This window comes from Sciurus vulgaris, assembly GCF_902686455.1.
Source record: "Sciurus vulgaris genome assembly, chromosome: 5".
Taxonomy (NCBI): domain Eukaryota; kingdom Metazoa; phylum Chordata; class Mammalia; order Rodentia; family Sciuridae; genus Sciurus; species Sciurus vulgaris.
In genome coordinates, this window is record NC_136465.1 from 124,606,092 (window position 1) to 124,624,536 (window position 18,445).

Consider the following 18,445-nt stretch of genomic DNA (forward strand, 5'->3'; position numbering starts at 1 on the left):
AGTATGGAGCTTCCTCAAAAAATTACAAATAAAGACCCCATATGATCTAGCAATCCCACCACTGGGCATATATTCAAAAGAAATGAAATCATTATGTCAAAGAGACATCTTCACTCTTGTGTTCACTGTGTCATCATTCGTAATAGCCAAGATATGGACACAATCTAAGCATCAAGAATAAATGGAAAACAAATATTATATAAATATACATATATATGAATACACACATACACATATATATATATGAACACTATTCATTTTTAAAAATGAAGTCCTGTCACTTCCAACAACTTAGATGATCATGGGGATATTACGCTAAGTGAAACAAGTCAGGTACAGAAAGACCTGTACTTTTCTATTCTATGATTCTATGATCTCACTCATAGGTAGAATTTTATAATAGTGGTTACCAGAAGTTGGGAAGGATAAAGGAGAAGAAAGGATGGGGAAAGACTGATCAATGAATACAATGTTATGTTTTTTAAAAAAAAAAAATTTGTAGTTGTAGATGGACAGGCTGACTTTATTTTATTTATTTTCATGTAGTGCTAAGGATCAAACCAGGGTCTCACATGTGCCAGGCAAGAGTTCTGCCACTGGGCTACAATCCCAGTTCCAATGTTACACTGAGATAAGTACAACTTCTAGAGCTGGGGTTGTGGCTCAGTGGTAGAGCACTTGCCTAGCATTTGTGAGGCACTGGGTTCCATTCTCACTACTGCATATAAATTAATTAGTTAATTAATTAATTAAAAATGTCTATCAACAACTAAAAAGATTTATTATTTTTTGATTCATTGTGTACATATGGGGTAAACTTTTTATTTCTCTAGTTGTACAACAAGTAGAGTCACACCATTTGTGTAATCATACATGTACATAGGGTAATGATGTTTGTCTCATTCCATTATTTTCTTCCCCCCACTCCCTCCCCACCCCTCATTTCCCCCTCCACACAATCCTCCATTCTCCCCTTATTCTCCTGCCCCCACATCAGAGAAAACATTTGGCCTTTGGCTTTTTGGGACTGGCTTATCTCGCTTAGCATGATATTCTCCAACTCCATCCATTTACCTGTAAATGCCATAATTTTATTCTTCTTTAAGGCTGAATAATATTCCATTGTGTGTGTGTGTGTGTGTGTGTGTGTGTGTGTGTGTGTGTGTATATATATATATATATATATATATACACATACCACAGTTTCTTTATCCATTAATCTACTGAAGGGCATCTAGGTTGGTTCCACAATCTAGCTATTGTGAATTGAGCTGCTATGAACATTGATGTGTCTGTGTCACTGTAGTATGCTGATTTTAAGTCCTTTGGGTATAGTCCAAGGAGTCGGATAGCTGAGTTAAATGGTGGTTTCATTCCAAGTGTTTTAAGAAATTCCCATACTGCTTTCCAGAGTGGCTGCACCAATTTGCAATCCCACTAGCAATGTATGAATGTACCTTCCCCGCCCCCCATCCTCACCAATGCCTATTGTTGCTTGTATTCTTGATAACAGACATTCCAATTGGAGTGAGATGAGATCTTAGGGTAGTTTTGATTTGCATTTTTCTAATTACTAGAAATGCCAAACATTTTTTCATATATCTGTTGATCACTTGCATATCTTCTTCTTTGAAGTGTCTGCTCAGTTCCTTAGCCCATTTATTGATTGGGTTATTTGTATTTTTAGTGTAAAGCTTTAAATTCTGGAGATTAGTGCTCTATCTGAAAAGCCTATGGTGAAGATTTTCTCCCACTCTGTAGGCTCTCTCTTCACATTGTTGATTGTTTCCTTTGCTGAGAAAAAGCTTTTTAGTTTGAGTCTATCCCATTTATTGATTCCTGCTCTTATTTCTTAATGCTTTGGGAGTCTTGATAAGGAAGTCTGTTCCTAAGCCAACATGATGAAGATTTAGGCCTATTTTTCTTCTATTTGGTGCAGAGTCTCTGGTCTAATTCCTAGGTCCTTGATCTAATTTGAGTTGAGTTTTGTACAGGGTAAGAGATAGGGGTTTGATTTTATTTTGCTGCATATGAATTTCCAGTTTTCCCAACACCATTTGTTGAAGAGGCTATCTTTTCCACATTGTATGTTTTTGGCACCTTTGTCTAGTATGAGATAACTGTATTTATGTGAGCTTGTCTCTGTGTCCTCTATTCTGTACCATTGGTCTACCTATCTATATTGGTGCCAATACCATGCTGTTTTTATTACTATTGCTCTGTAGTATAGTTGAAGGTCTGGTATTATGATACCTCCTGCTTCACTCTTCCTGCTAAGTTTTGTTTTGGCTATTCTGAGTCTCTTATTCTTCCAGATGAATTTCATGATTGTTTTCTCTATTTCTATGAGGAATGTTATTGGGATTTTAATTGGAATTGCATTAAATCTGTATAGCACTTTTGGTAGTATGGCCATTTTGACAATATTAATTCTGCCTATCCAAGAACATGGGAGATCTTTTCATTTTTCTAAGATTTTCTTTAATTTCTTTCTTTAATGTTCTGTAGTTTTCATTGTAGAGGTCTTTCACCTCTTTTGTTAGATTGATTCCCAAGCTTTTTTTTTTTTTTTTTTTTTTTTTTTGAGGCTATTGTGAATGGGGTAGTTTTCCTAATTTCTCTTTCAGAGGATTCATCACTTACAAATAGAAATGCATTAGATTTTTTTAAAAAGAATAACTTTGAGTGTTCTATTGCAGAGTAGGGTGACAATAATTAACAATATACTATCATGTATTTCAAAATATCTATAAGAGAATTTCAAATGTTCTCACCACAAAGAAACAATAAATATTTAAGATCAACATACTAATTACCCTGATTTGTTTCATTACACAATATATACATACATTAAAACATTACATTGTACTCTACAAATATGTATAATTTTTACATATCAATTAAAAAATAATAAAAGCTTCAACTAAAAAAATAATAAATTATCCAATATGAATAAGAGAGAGGAGAAAATATTGGGGGAAAATAGAGTACCAAGGATGTGTGGGCTAAATCAAAAGATAAATCTAAAATATTTGCCATCAGGGCTTCAGAAGGAGGGAGGAAAGAGATTGGGTCAAAAAAATATTTGAAGTATTGATTGATACAAGTTAGGAGAAATAAGTTCTGGTGTTCTGTTGCATCATAAGGTGACTACATATACTTTAAAATAGCTAGAATAGAGGATTTTTATTCTCACCACAGAAAAATTATAAATGTTGGAGATGACAGATATGCTAATTGCCCCGATTTGATCACTACACAATGTATGGATGTACTGAATATTAACTATACCCCAAAACATCAGTGAAAAATACAATCATTGGACTAGAGAGAGAGATCAGTGGTAAAGCACTAAACTAGCATGCACAAGACCCTGATCCAGTGCCCAGTATCACACACAAAAAAAGTAAAAAAATTTTTGAAAATTAATTTATCAGTGTAGGGAGGAAGCTGACAGGAAGGAAAAAATAATGTTCAAGATACATTCAAGTGACAGAACAGAAACATCGAAGCATATGGTCACAGTTGACTTAAAGAGCTTGGTGGAATCTAATCATTAAATTCAACCATTTCATTTGCCAGTAAGAAAACTGATGATAAAAATGTTTGGAAACTTTTTCAAGGACTGATAGGTATCTAGTGGCAGTATCAGAACTAGGACCCATTATTTCTGACCTTAGGTTAGTAAAAGGCCGTTACAGAAGTTTCTCTATTCTGTATGGATTTTTATCAGGCCCAAGGAGGAAAATCTGGTTTGGCATCATTTATTTTTCTCTGTTCTGTAGTCTTCAGTTGCCATTTTTTTACCTCTTCATTCCCCAAGAATTCAAGGAATTTATTCTTTGTCTAACTTTTTGTCTCCCTCCAAGTCAATTTCCTCTTTCCTTTGTATAAAGATGCTAACTAGAATAAATTTCCCCTCTGGAACTCTATTTTCTCTCTCCTTCCCCTCCATCTGGCTCACTACCTAATACCTCTTCCCTACCTATCCTAGGTAATGCAAACCCTGCCACCTTCTCATTCCCTGAATGCCAGTTATTCAGTCTGCTTTTCACTCTGGGTTCACTCCAGTCTGCCATATCATCTGCCCAGCAAACCTGAAGCAGGTTTCACAAAATTTAAAGTGAAGTATTAGCCACCAACCCTGAAGTCCACTTAAACACTGAGTCAATCAGCTGCTAAAAAAAGATAGTAACAAGAAAACCATAACTTGCTCAATCTTCCTGGGAATTTAACACAGACTCTGCTCCAAGGTAAAATCACCAATATGCAATAAGCTTGATTTTAATTCCACTTACCTATTTTAAAAATCTTTCTAAATTCTTCACTAATCTCATTGGAATTGAGTTGGGAAAGAAAAGATGCGTATTTTTCAGTAAGTTTCACAGTAGCCCTACATCAATAACCTTAGGTATTAATTATAAAAGTTTGAATGTGTTGGACAATACAGGAAAAAAATCGAAATAAAGTTTTAAGTTGAATTTTTTAGAACATTCTTTTTAAATATTGCTTTAAAAATATTTTGCTTTAGTTGTAGGTGGACACAATGCCTTTATTTTATTTTCATGTGATGCTGGGGATCAAACCCAGGGCCTCATGCATGCTAGGTGAGCGCTCTACCACTGAGCCATAACCCCAGCCCCTTAAATTGAATTTAAATTCAATTTAAAACCTGTCTTTAGAATCATTACAGAGTCCTAAAAAATATGCTTTATACTTCAAAGAGTAAAGACATCACATTAAAGGATTTTACAGAAATTGGCAAGAGTATAGGAATACTAATATGTAGTTATAATGCAATCCTTTAATGTAAACACAAAACAAGCCAGGCATGGTGGCGCATACCTGTAAATCCAGAGCCTTAGGAGGCTAAGGTAGGAGAATCACAAGTTCAAAGCCAGTCTAAGCAACTTATCAATGCCCTAAGGAACTTAGAGAGAACCTGTTTCAAAATAAAAAACAAAAGGAACTGGGGACACGGTTCAGTGGTTAAGCACCCCTGGGTTCAATCCCTGGTACCAATAAACACATACATACATACACAAACAAACAAAAAACACAAAGCAAAAATATTCAGTTTTAAATTATTATGATCTAATGAATTGACTTTTTAGGTTTTGTAAAACACAGATTTTCTTAATGAAATGTAGTCAAAGAGTTTTCATTTCATGAAATCTTCCATGGCAGAAAGCATTGAAAAGCTTACTTAACCCACAAGGACTAAAATAAAATCAATAAATATTTGAAGGCATACTGTCTGTACTAAATGGCATTTAGAATTAGAACAGCAGAAATTTTCAATACCAATGAAGCCAAGAACAATGGTATCACAGTCAATAGTGTTATTGAAGTTTAAAAAAAGCAAATCTGGTTCGTGATAAATTATGAAAATGGTAATTATGTAGATAAGAATAAATGACTTTAAATTCCCCAATGAATGATGAGTCAAGTTACTGACAAGAGCAATCAAAATATATTCTATATGTGAGTAACAACACTGAAATTTGACATTGACAAATATTATTTAATTTATACAACAGTAGAATCATAAGCATATGTAGTCTCTAAATCTCCAGATTACAATAAATTGTGGAAAGAATGGGAATTTTCCTCAGTATGTTTAGTTTATTTTTGTCTTAGAACTTTTCCCTAGAATGTATACATTTTTAACTTCAAATTAGAGACAAAAAGCATAGGTCAGAATAAATGTCCCCGCACACAGTTGGAATAAATGAAAATCCTTCACAGAACACTCCTTCACACATTGAAGAAACGTACAAAAAATACATTCTACCAACATGTAACTACTGATCATCTTCCCTTCAAGTTTATTGAGTACCTAGTATGTGCCAGACACTCTGCTAAGCACTGGGAATCAAATAAGATATACACAGGACTGCCCCTCAGAACTTAGAGTCTAACAGAGTTAGAAAAATCAATTCATATCATTACTTAGCTATAAGAAAAACTATTCTATATGTTAGAAACTTCTAAGCAACTAAAAGAAATTGAGTAAAATTTAAATCATGAATATTTCAAGCCATATTAATCATATGACTTAAAAAAAAACAAATTGCTTTACTCTGACATGTCTAAATCTAATCTCAGTTTATAACTAATATATCACCATAAGTAAATATGAAAATTCCATGGCAATGATAAAACATTTTACCAGGCAAATTGAGCTTTATGACTTAAGTGCCAAATCATACAACAGAATAGTCACACATCTGAGTTAATATACTTTCTGACATTAGCAAAACTGGTTTAGGGAACAAAATGCTACTAATATATGAAGATGAAAGGTTCAAACTCCCTAAATGCTAAAGTGTTATATTTCAATCCCAAAGAGTTCATTTTTGGAAAGTTATTTAAGATTAGTAGGACAAAAAAAAAAATTTTTAAAGGGAGATATTCACTTTAAGGTTGCACTCCCAATAAACAAACAAAGAAAATTCCATTTGTTTTCAAGTCCATCCTCCCACCTACTCATAATGCTACTCAAGTAGAACAAAACTCTAGACACTGTGGCCAACATTTTGATATCTAAGCCTTAAAAGTTTACAGTTACTGTTGAATTTCCAAAAATGATTTAGAGAGCTAAAATACCTTCTATGCTAGAATATATCTGTGTATAATATAGTGCCTTGTTACAAAATAAATACAGTTTTTCCTTCAAACTGCAGGAAGTAAGCCAAACTTGCATTAATATGTGAGAAACGGACAATTTTTGATTTATGTCTTGAGGGAAAATACATTCTCTAAATAGAAGACTAGAAACTAAGTAAAACACTTACGAATTCTGTGCTCAGATGAAAGAGTCTGAGAAAAGTGTTGAGTCAGTGGCCAGGGTTAGGCTGTTTACTACAGGGAGAAATCTGTCAAAGGGGTAAGAGTTAGAGGCCTCCCACCTTTTTGAGTCTATGGAACAATATTCAGTAGGAAAATATTCTCTAAAGCCTCAGGACTCAAACTGTAGTCCGTGAACCAACAGTATTAGCTTCACCAGGGAGCTTGTTAGAAACGCAGACTATCACGCCCTATTCCAGAATCTGAATTTTAACAAAATTTTCCCCGGGGATTTGTGCATACAAATACAAATTTAAGGGAGATTAATCTAAGGAAGAAAGCATTATGAAACTACAGAACCATTCCAAATACTTGGCATAAATATAAATTTTTTACATTCCCAGTATTTTCCATAAAGCCTCCAAGGTACCATCAACTTCACAGTGAGTTCAATATCAACTACACAAGAGTCACCTGAAAAAAATAAAACTCAACACAGGGGTCAGATTAAGTCACTCATTTTTCTCATTCAGCTCCTCCATCTGAGCACTTTACCACTAATACTCTGGCTTCAGCTCCAAGTGGGGCTGGAGGATTATGTCTAAAGATCACAGAAGAGCCAGCATACACATCTCCCTAACTATCTGTCCTCATATACCCACTCTGTCAACAGTATCACACTTACAGTCCTTAGTCTGTATATGACCTGCAGATATTTCTGTTGACCCACATGGATTTTCAAATTTGAACACATTGCCATTATTCATAAATCTGAAACTTTCACATTTAAAAGTTTCACATTTAAAAGTCCAAGGTCTCTTCTACAAACCAGAAAATCTGGCAACACCAGGCTAACATTCTAATATGTCCATGTCATGTTGGAGCCAATCCTCAGCTGCCCAATTAGATGTTGGCCAGAATTTCCACCACTCCCCATGGTCTTCCCTATACTGTAGCCAAGGCTGTCAGTTGGCATCTGTCATCTTCCACTTGGTCTGCTTCACTCATTCACATTCCCAGTGTGACTCCTATAGGTATTTCAATGTGCATTCCTTAAAGAGGCTCTAGGGCACATCATGTCTCTGATCTAAAGTCATGCCATATGTGTAATTCAGGAAAAAGAACAGCTGTTTACATCACCCTCTGTTCACTGATAGACCTTGTGAACTGGAGTCAATCCACTGCAATATATACCTCATCTTAAAAATATAGTATAATTTTTTTTTACATCACCCTCTGTTCACTGATAGACCTTGTGAACTGGAGTCAATCCACTGCAATATATACCTCATCTTAAAAATATAGTATGATGTTTTTCTTTACAATCTATTCCAGTTCATACATTTTCACTATTTTAAGCAGTTCTTTTCAGGTCTGTTCTTCACAATAATAAATAAGAATTATTACCAGAAGCAGATATAGCAGTATACATTGCTGAACCATTCGTTTAGATTCATCTCAGAAGTTTAAACAATATACTGAAATGGTAATTTCCCTGAGAATTCTTTGTCTTTCTTGCTTACTGAGATAACCCCAGAACCTCAGGAGTGCTTACTATGAATGAAACGAATGTTCGGGTTCCCTGAAAATTTGTATGTTGAAGCCTAAATGCCCAGTGAGATGATATTTAGAAATAAGAACTCCGTGAGGTAATTAGGTCACAAGAGTGGAAGTCCATGAATAAGATTGTGCCTATATAAGAAGAGACATGAGGATGATTCTCTTCCCTGTGAGAATCCAGTGAGCTAGTGGCTATCTTCAACCCAAGAAGCTGACCTTTACTAGACAGATATGCTGACACCTTATCTTGGACTTCCAGCCTCTAGAACTATGAGAAATAAAGATTGGTGTATAAGTCACTTAGTCTATGAAATTTTTGCTATAGCAGAAATGACTGACAGTGCCAAATCAATACTTACTGAAAAAATGAATGAACTCTCCTAAGAATTATAAATTTTTTAATTCATACACAGATTTTGAATGAATGTGTTTATCATAAAATATATAAAGATTATTCATCCGCTAGTCTGGTTTTACTTGGGTTGATCAAACCATTTTATTTCAGTAACTATGAAAACCCACAGTAGCAGAGCAAGGACATATGACTCTAACAAGCCTGAGACCTGGGACCTATCACAACTGGTTTTGCAACAAAACAGCATCATCTGGACTAACAAATCTAACCAAACTGAATTATAAGATTTAGTCTGATTCAATTTTATGTCCCCAGGTCTACTGTCTTTCATCCCCACCATAATTATCACTGACATTATCATCATCACCATCCAATCTTATAAAACTGGAGAGCTTACTTATTCATAGACAAACACTCCTCAGGTATTTATAGGTGTGCCCAGAAATATAAGCTAGATGCCTCTTGACTTCAGGAAACAAAAAGGTAAGCTCTGTAAGGCAAAAGTATGTCACGCAGTGTTATTATACTTCCGTACCATGATGCTTAGTAGATCTGTACACAGGAAAAAAATACATTTTAATTGTCTTGAAAACTTCACCGAAGAAACGTGTTGTTGTGAAACTGAGGCATAGAAAAATTGATTTTCTTGTGCCCCCATGGCATTTATAGTTAGAGCTACAAAACATTTCCAGAACTCTCGCCACTGCACAACATTGGTTTTATAATAGTCATTTTCGAAATTTATCTAAGTGAAATAGCAACCTAATGAATTTCAACCACTCCACAAATAATATGAGAAGCAAATATATCTTCAAATAGCAAAGACAAATGTTGACCCATTTCTGAACATACGTTTATAAACATATCAACTGTCAGTCTAAAAGGGACTTATGACAACAGAAAATGCATATCTTAGTGGGAAACAACTGTCATATAACATTCCAAGAACTAAAACTGAAAAAAAACAAAACTTAGGTTAGAATTTGTCCTTGAACCTAAAGCTTCCCAAAAGGGGGGCTCTATTCTATGGCATATGAAATTTTGATGGTCTTTCATTCTCCTATTGGCCTTTGGATGGCCTCACGGAAATATGAATCATCTACTTCCTTTCTCCCTGTATAATATCAGAGGGAAACACTAAAGAGTTTTCACTCAATTCAACTCAATGTCCTGATGAAAAATACAAATATACATACAAAAACAAGACTGGTACCATGTCTGCTGGCCACTTCTAAGAAGAAATTTTCTCAACACTCCAGCACAAATTAAGGATGTCACTTATCATACACCAAAACAAGATTGAACTAAAAAAGAAATGCTAATGGTAACCAAGTTTTTCTACTTTAAATACTGTAGTACTGGGCAGTGCCTCTGTGAATTTGGAAGTGTCCATAAGCTGATACAGGTAGAAATATAAGTATATATATTATTTTGCTCAAATGTTCTAAACTGGCCATTTCTGAATTCTGAACTGATGGGAGCAGTCACAAATACATTCCACCAGTACAATGCTCTATTGTTTCACTTATCCAAATTTTAGAGACTGCTCTCAAAAAAAAAAAAAAAACTTATTCCAACAAAGTCTCTGATCTATCACTCACTTGATATTTTGTTATTTAGATTCCTATGACCACATTAACAGTTTGATAGTTGCCTGTCTTTACTAACTCCGATTCATAAACACAAAAAAATGCAAAGCCAGAAAAAAGCAAACTGGGAGGAATAATACACCTTGCTTTTCTTATATACATGATCTTTTTTATAATACAGCAAGCATAGTATGGATATTAAAAATGGGAGTCTTTGAAGTGAGTAAGCATAATTACTTCCCTGAGTATTTAAGTACCATTCTCACTGGACTCTCCAAGAAAGAAGTTTTAAAAAGAAAAACTCTGCCCAAATCAAATACAATCATGGCAGAATTCTCATATATAGTTAATAATTTCTAATAACAGTTTGCTTCAAAGAGAATCTATCTCCTCACAGCTCAAGTCATTTCAATTTGGAAACTTTAAGAAGCACAAATGCACCTTTCCAAATATCTTTTCTCTAGTGTCTACTACCAATACCTTCATAGGTGTGTTAATAAAGAGCTACTTAATCCACAAAAGAAAGGCAAAGTGTTGTTCTACATTATTAAGCGCAACAGAAAGCTCCATATGCAGCAATGGGAGGCCATATGCAATTAACACTGCAAATTGGAAGGTTTTGAATCTTTGCATAACCTTTAAAGGGCAAAACAGTTGCCCATTCACGTGCATGCAATTATACAGTGACTAGTTCATAAAAGCAAAAAATAAAAGACCCATACAAATATTAAAAATATTTAGAAAAACAAATCTTGCATTCATCAAACACTACTTTGAACTCTATAGGCTTCATGTAGATAGTTAGCTTTACATAACACAGAGATTAAAGAGCAAAGGAGACTTGCTTGATTTGGTTGTCTCCATTTTATCAAAGTACTAAATTCACTCTATCACTGTAATTGCTAGAACGCAACATTACATTACTGAATCTCACTGTAAGGAGTTTCTAAAATCTACTGTATATAAAAGAAGCAATATAAATATATTAATTGAATGACTACATTTGTGCTATTGCTAGGGGAAAGGGAAATGTACCTTTGCTAACAGGCCATTCAGGGGAAATCATAAAACAATTATAGCCACTATGGAGTAATTTAGGAGACTGAAGGAAGTGATTAAAAAGGCTTTATCTAATATAAGCAAATAAACTCTGATTCCTTATTTATATCCCATACCCCATATGGACCACTGTGAACAGAACAGAATATTTTCCTTATAGCTTATGGGTTCACTTTCCATCTCATTTCCATGCAAATTAGAAGTCTTATATTTTCCAGTGGTAATACCAATCAATTGCCTAAGCAGGTCAGAGATACACCAATTCCAGTGACTAGCTTGCCTATCATTACAGCACAGAGTGAAAGCCAACATATACATGTGGTGTACACATTGGATGTAGGTGGGTTTTGGAAATCTTAACAGAAACTGAGGGTATAATATCAATATGTTTCTGGAAAATCTGTAGATACCATTTGCAAACTGCAATAGTATGCTCCAATGTAACTCATAGTTCATGTTATAACTTTGGACAGTATATTTAATAAAGATAGCATACAGATATATTCAGTATTTAACATATGCTGGAATTTCCAGTTGTAGTATCAATAAACACATTCCAAAATGTCCCTACAAAGGGGTCAAATTTGATTTTTACTCTTCGCATTTTTACTATAGCAAATAAAATTATCTCCAAAAGAAAACTGAAGAACAAATACACTGTATATAAAAATGGCTCTAAGAGTAAAACTTAATTATAAATGATCTTGTTAAACTATGAATACAGTTGTGCTGTGGGTCAAATCATAAAATACTGAAAAAGTATATACTTAAAAAGGTAGACTTTCTTTTTATTGTAAACAAATGGGATACATTTTGATTCTCTGTACATGGAGTAAAAGCATACCATTCATGTATTCATAAATTTACACAGGGCAATGTTGTTTGATTCATTCTGCCATTTTTCCCCCTTCTCCCACTCCCTACCCACCCCTTTTCTCTCTATACAGTCCTTCCTTCCTCCATTCTTGCCCCCCTCCCTAACCCTAACCCTAAACCTAACCCTAACCCTAACGCTAACCCCTCCCGCTCCCCAAAAAATGTAGACTTTTGATAAAGTTTCATTTTTGGTAAAGTGTCTTACCCTCTTTAATAAAGTCAATATTTTATGTGGGTGCCATTAAAAACATGTTTGTGTGTGCATACATATGTATATAAAGATTATATAGGTAGGTCTTACAGAGAAATGTATTTAAATATTACTTTCTTCACATTGTAATAACTTACCATTTCTCCTATAATTTTTATAGGAAGCAGAGGACAAATAGTAGTTTTACTTAGACGACAAGAATGCTGAGTCTCTGTGCTGAATGAAAAGAATCAGACCTAAAAATTGCCCAATAAGTCAATAGTCAATGACAGCTAAAAAAGATAAACTAACTTGTAGGGCTCTATTTGCTAAGTCTATCACACATTTCAGATTGTGCTTCAAACCTCATATAAAACTATTCTCTATAAAAAGACTCATGGTAACACAATGTAAAATTGTTCCTTTTCTTTCACTGAAATAATTAAATAATTCGATATGCTTCAAGTAGTTCAAAGTAAAGTTAACCAAAGAATTTCAAACAAAACAGCAAATTCATCATATTACATGGTATTACAAAATGAATGGTTCAAAAGCAAGATATATCAGGTGAAATACTGTGCAAGCATGTGGACCAGCTAAGATATTAAGTCAGCTGACTTGGCCTTCATATCTCGCAGCAGTCTGTATTAATGCATTCTGTCTCTTTGTTTTGATGGAACCTAACTAATAACAGATTGATAAATTGCATTTGTAAATGTCAGGCATAGATCAAAGGAGACTATGTTGGATGCATATTTTACTTCAACTTGTGATTTTCACCAAGAAAACATTGTGCATTGCACAGTAAAGTTCCTTATTTTTACTTGAATTTTCAATGAACAAAACAGCTGCAGAATAATGTGACTTAATGAGGCATCCCTAATAAAATATTGCAGAATTAAAAGCAGGGGCACTGAACTGTTTGCACTCTGGTTGTTTCATCTTTTCAAATATATTAGAAATAACTGATGACACTTTGGAACATTCCTTGTTGGGACATGCATTAGAGAACTCATTAGTAAATGTTCATCAGTTTGCAATTACAGCTGAACTTGGGCACAATCTGACAGTACTTTTACTGAGGGGGCCATGATAAGAAATTTCTGGGAAGTGGTGGAGAGGCAGTTTACCTTCCTAAATAGTGTAATCCATAACAAGCAATTAGTGATAAATCAACCTTAAAATGTACTTTGTACATTTCCATATACAAATACATTTTAAGATGGTCATCAAAACACTATATGGAAGATAATGGATCCAAAACTACTAGGATTTTCTAATAAGACAAAAAAAAATTTCTCTGAAATTTTCTATCATCCCCTAAATTTCATCATTTTATAAATTTTTAAAAAGGGAAAGTGGCCATGCCTAAAAACAGATCTTCTTTTTACAGTCATGTCTTCACATTTTATAACTTGGTGGTTAGTAAATACTATAATCAGTCTCTAAGCAATATATATCCATTTTGACACAACCCTATGGGCATCTCAAAGAATCTTCATTCTCCAATTTGTCATTGTTAAAATAGGTAATATTTTTCCAATTCAAAAGTCACACATTCTCAGAAACCTTGGATTCCTCTCCAGCATAACTTGTAGCATTATGGAGCTGTTTGCTTTAATATCATGATTTTCTGTTTCTTCCTTAAGAGTCATATAGCACTAGCTGTGGTCCAGCATTCTGAACTACTAAATATTTTTAAAAGCAAGAAAAGTATCAAGATTCTAATCTTAAAAATACCTAATTTAAATAAAGCAAAACACTAAAACTGTGTTTTCCTCTTGAAAGACTCCCTATGCTGAAATACTCAATTGTCAGTGACATTGTCCTGAAAGTCTTATATCTGAAAATAATACAACCCAGTTGTTTCATTGAAAATTAGGAAAATGAAAGTAAAATAAGCTACTATGTGGTTACTGATGGCCTTTAAACATTTATTGATGGCTTTAAAAATTAGAATTCTTAAAAGGTCAGGATCTAAACAATTGACTCACAATGTGATCCAGAACAAAAAAAAGTAGGGAAATAGACAATTAAACATCCCAGCCCTTTTATTTAAAATATATGATGTTAGATGCCAATTTTGAAATTGTAAATGATTCACCAGTCTGAGAGTACATATGCAAACATGGAAAGGCTGGAGTAAATACAAATAACCCTAATTCTTGATTTTTTAAAGCTTTTAAGTATTTTTAATCTTTGTTACTAGTTATTTCAGTTTAACACTTTACATGGAAATCTTAATTACTCATTTGTCTTAACTTATATTGCCTGAGAGCAGTTTGACAGTATTAATTGAAAACAGTATGAATGTTGATGTCTCAAGCAATCTAGTTGGGAGGAGAAGAAACAGATAATTACCATCTAGTCAATAGTCATTGAAATTTATCCCGTGCTGAGTGAGGGACCCTCATACACTAAGTGCTTTAGGGGTACTTTTCAGAGTAAAAGAGCCTGCAGATTTGAGATGGGCTTTTTTGCCCATGAAATATTTTGTAAAAATTAAGAGGGGATTCAAACTCACAAAAGGATATTTTCTTTTCTGTCCTATTGCCACAAGCCAAAAAAGCACCCAGCACGAGGTGAGAAAAGATTAGTCTCTGTAGTAACTACACATTTAATTCCAAACGCCTCAGGCAATTGTTTAACACTCGGTCAGGAAGTGCAATACTGAATAGGAAAGCATCGCCTCTATCCAAGGGTTCTTCAAGAGCCTAAGGTTCATCTTTTTCAAGTGGAAACTGTTTAGCACAACCTGCAGTCCTAGGAGAAATAGGGCTCCAGATCTCAAACTTTCCCCTGCAAAAGCAGTTTCTGGAAATACCGCGTTCCCCACAGGTAAGTGAAGACCAGTAGCCTAAAGAAAACACCTCTTGGTTGACAACTAGCCTTTTAGAATAGAAGGGGGAAGGAACAGCAAAGCAGTTGAGCAGAAAACTCGTATAATACTAGCAAGATTTGAGATACATCTATCCAGAAAGAAATAAAAAATCATTAATTTCCCCGCAGCTGTTCTTTTTCTGAACGCTGTTCATAAGAGAATCCTTGATCAAAGCTCTCTTGTAGTAGCCTTTACAAAAGCTCTAATTCATTCAGTAATAAAGTGTTCCCAGATCTAAATAAAGCTTTAAACAGACCGACGAGGCTCAGGAACTTATCAACATGATTCTTTATAAAAATAGTTAGAGATGGAGAAATCAATAGCCTCACTGAAACGCCCACCCTCTGCAGACAGGCCTGAGAATTAACTAATCAGAAGTGGACTGAAAGTAGAGATTTCAGAAAGGCGACCTGACACATTCCACTGATCACTGATCCCCAACACCTTACTAGGAGTCCAACATGATTACTGGGCAGGATTGGTCTGGGTGAGAGATCGCATTAAACCCCACTTCGGTCCTCGACTGGTTGACTCGCTGTGTAAGGAGAAATGGGGCAGAGAAGAGAGGGAGGGCAAAGCTCGCCGAGCCTCCTTTCGCACTCTCTCATCCCCTCTCCACGTCGGTCTACTCTGCCGGTACCCTGACAGCTTGCGGGGGAGACGCTGGCTGCCGGATCAACATCTGCCCCCATCTCTTGCCTCACTGGGCAAGCCCCGTAGATCCCCTGGCCCCGGAGACAAGAGAGAGGAGACGTGTACCCACCCGGGCTTCAGAGCCCGCCGCCCTGTAGTTGCCGCTCCAGTCCCCAGAGCCCGCCGGCGACCGGAGGCGCGGCTCCCACCTACCTGCAGCCCGGTTTCCCGGTGGCGGCAACACCTAGAGATGTTCCTGCAGTTTCCGCGGGCCGGCGCCAGCCTTATCGCTCTTGCATCGCTTCCGAGATGCCAATCCGCCGTCACCATCCAGGGGCATAGGGAACCGAAGACTGGTGGTGTGTGCTCGTGGAGGGCGTGTGAGTGTGGCCCTAAGCGCGCGTGTGTGTGCGTGCGTGTGTGTGTGTGTGTGTGTGTGTGTGTGTGTGTGTATGCGCGCGCGCGTATGAGTGTGTTTCCTCCTCCGATGGCAAAGAGGGTTCAGGAATCTTCACATCCAAACTAGAATCCCCTTAAAGCAAGTGGAAGGTGGAGTACATGAACCTGGTCTTTTCTTTTCCCCCCTCCTCTTTATTCCACAGTGTCAAAGTAATCAGAAGATTTGTTTACTGAGGAAAAAAACAAAGTCCCGCAGCCCTTGGCAGCGCCGGCGGTCGCCCGCTGTCCTCGCCGGATGCGCGCTGTGCGCTCAGCTTCCCCGACTGCGAGAATCAAGGCGGGCTTGCAGCAATTACCGCTCTTATTCCATCTCTGATGCGTTGGCTTTTAACCCCGAGTAAAGTCTTCTCCTCTCGCCTCACGTCGTCTCTTCCTTTCACACACACACACGCTCACACATCCTCCGTTCCCTCTCTCCCGCCCTCCCTCTTGCTCTCTGGGGAAAGGCAATTGGACGGAAAGATTCACCTTCAGGAAAGCAGCCTCCGCCACGTACTTCTAGAGTTCCCTGGCTCTCGCAGGTCGCGGGTCTCCAATGTAGAGGAGTGGCTGGAGGCTCGGGGCAGGAAAAGGAGAGGCTCTGAACTCAGCCAATGCCCCCCAGCAGCCGCAAGATGCCCCGAGTTCCTCGGTTTTGGTGCCCCTGTTCCCGCAGTTCGTAGATAGATCCCTCTGGTGCCCTCTCGGAGACTTTGAGCCGTCGACTCGAGTCCACTTATTAGCAACTCCTGGCCAGCTGCAGCCTTTCAATCCCGCCTCGAAGTGCTGCGGACAGAACCCCACGCAGCCCACCCGCTGCCCCTCTAGACATAGTGTGCTGGAAGGAAGGGAAACACTCCGCTGTCCCCTGGTCACCACTACTGCGCTGTCACCGTCACCACCGAGAAGGTGCCAGTTCCGGCATGGAACACCGGAGAGCAGGTGTCGCCTATATCACCTCGCCAAAGGCGGGAGGGGGGGAAGAAATGGGAGGGGGACGAGGAAACAAATCCAGATCACTAGAGAAAATAAGCCAAAAATAATCAAAGCCTCCTATTCGCGTCCCACCCCAGGCTCTGTAGTGTCAAAATACACTAGTAGTAATCTTTAGAAAGTCACCATAAAGGGCAGAGCCCCTGTTCCACCCTAGACCTCTATTCCACCCAGTCTGGCTGTCAGGGAGTACGGAGCGACTGCCCCCGCTGTATAGTGCACAGAATGCAGGGAGAGAATAGGTCCTGACACTCCTGGTTGAGTTAAAGCAGGAAAATGGGATGGCAGGACTAGGCGGCGTAGCCTCTTTCTCTCACGGAACAGCCAGTTCTGTTAGTGGCAGCAGCTGCTGAGAGCAAACCGCGGTCCTGCAGAAAAAGAAAGAGACAGTAAAAGATGAGACAGCGGCAATCCGTATAAATGCTGGACTATGTCTCCCTCTAGAGGGAGAATCGGAATACAGAGCTTTCCTGGATGTAACTAGGATTCCAAATTCTCCACAAAAAAAGAAAATAATATCTGGTTTCAGCGAATCATGCATTTTTACAAATTCCAGCCCCTAATGGATTTAGAAGGAGGAATTTACAGTACATCCCTATGTAATCAAATTTCTTCAAAAAGGAACTTCGTGATATTTACCGAAATTTTAGAGCGATACCCTACCCTGGAAGGTCACATCCTCACTGGTTTTGGTCAAATTGGGTGTTGGTTTAAGCAGTGTGCATTTGAGCTCAGTTGAAGGGTTTTTCAGGCTCACTTTGATTATATTTGGCCATGAGTAAAACCTTAACCTGCTGATTAGAATATTCTTCAAAACGAGTAAATAATAAGAATAGATTTAGAAAAGAAAAAAAAAGAGAGAATTGCTGACTCAGGGAGTAGTATAAGATCATTAAAACACAGGATAATTCAAAGATCTTGCTTTGGAGCCAATATTTATACCTCTTTTTCAACTATAATTGTCAAGAGGTAAATTCCTTTCAGCTCTAAGGTTTTGTGATTTTATAGCTCTAAATAATTGAAACCATTGATAAACTAGGTATCACATACTCTACCAGCTATTAAACAAAAGTTACATAACT

General features: G+C 36.9%; 1 protein-coding gene across 2 annotated transcripts in view; it reads right to left on the minus strand.

Annotated features, from left to right (window-relative positions):
• TAFA2 (TAFA chemokine like family member 2) overlaps positions 1-17,478 on the minus strand; it is a 445,765-nt gene extending 428,287 nt beyond the window's left edge. Inside the window, exon 1 of one of the 2 annotated variants that reach the window (XM_079139701.1) lies at positions 16,146-17,470. The gene's annotated coding sequence lies outside the window, so the exon portion shown is untranslated. Of the gene's footprint in view, positions 1-16,145 lie in introns of both variants that reach the window. The other variant, XM_079139704.1, reaches the window with a different exon arrangement.
• Positions 17,479-18,445: the final 967 nt, after the last annotated feature.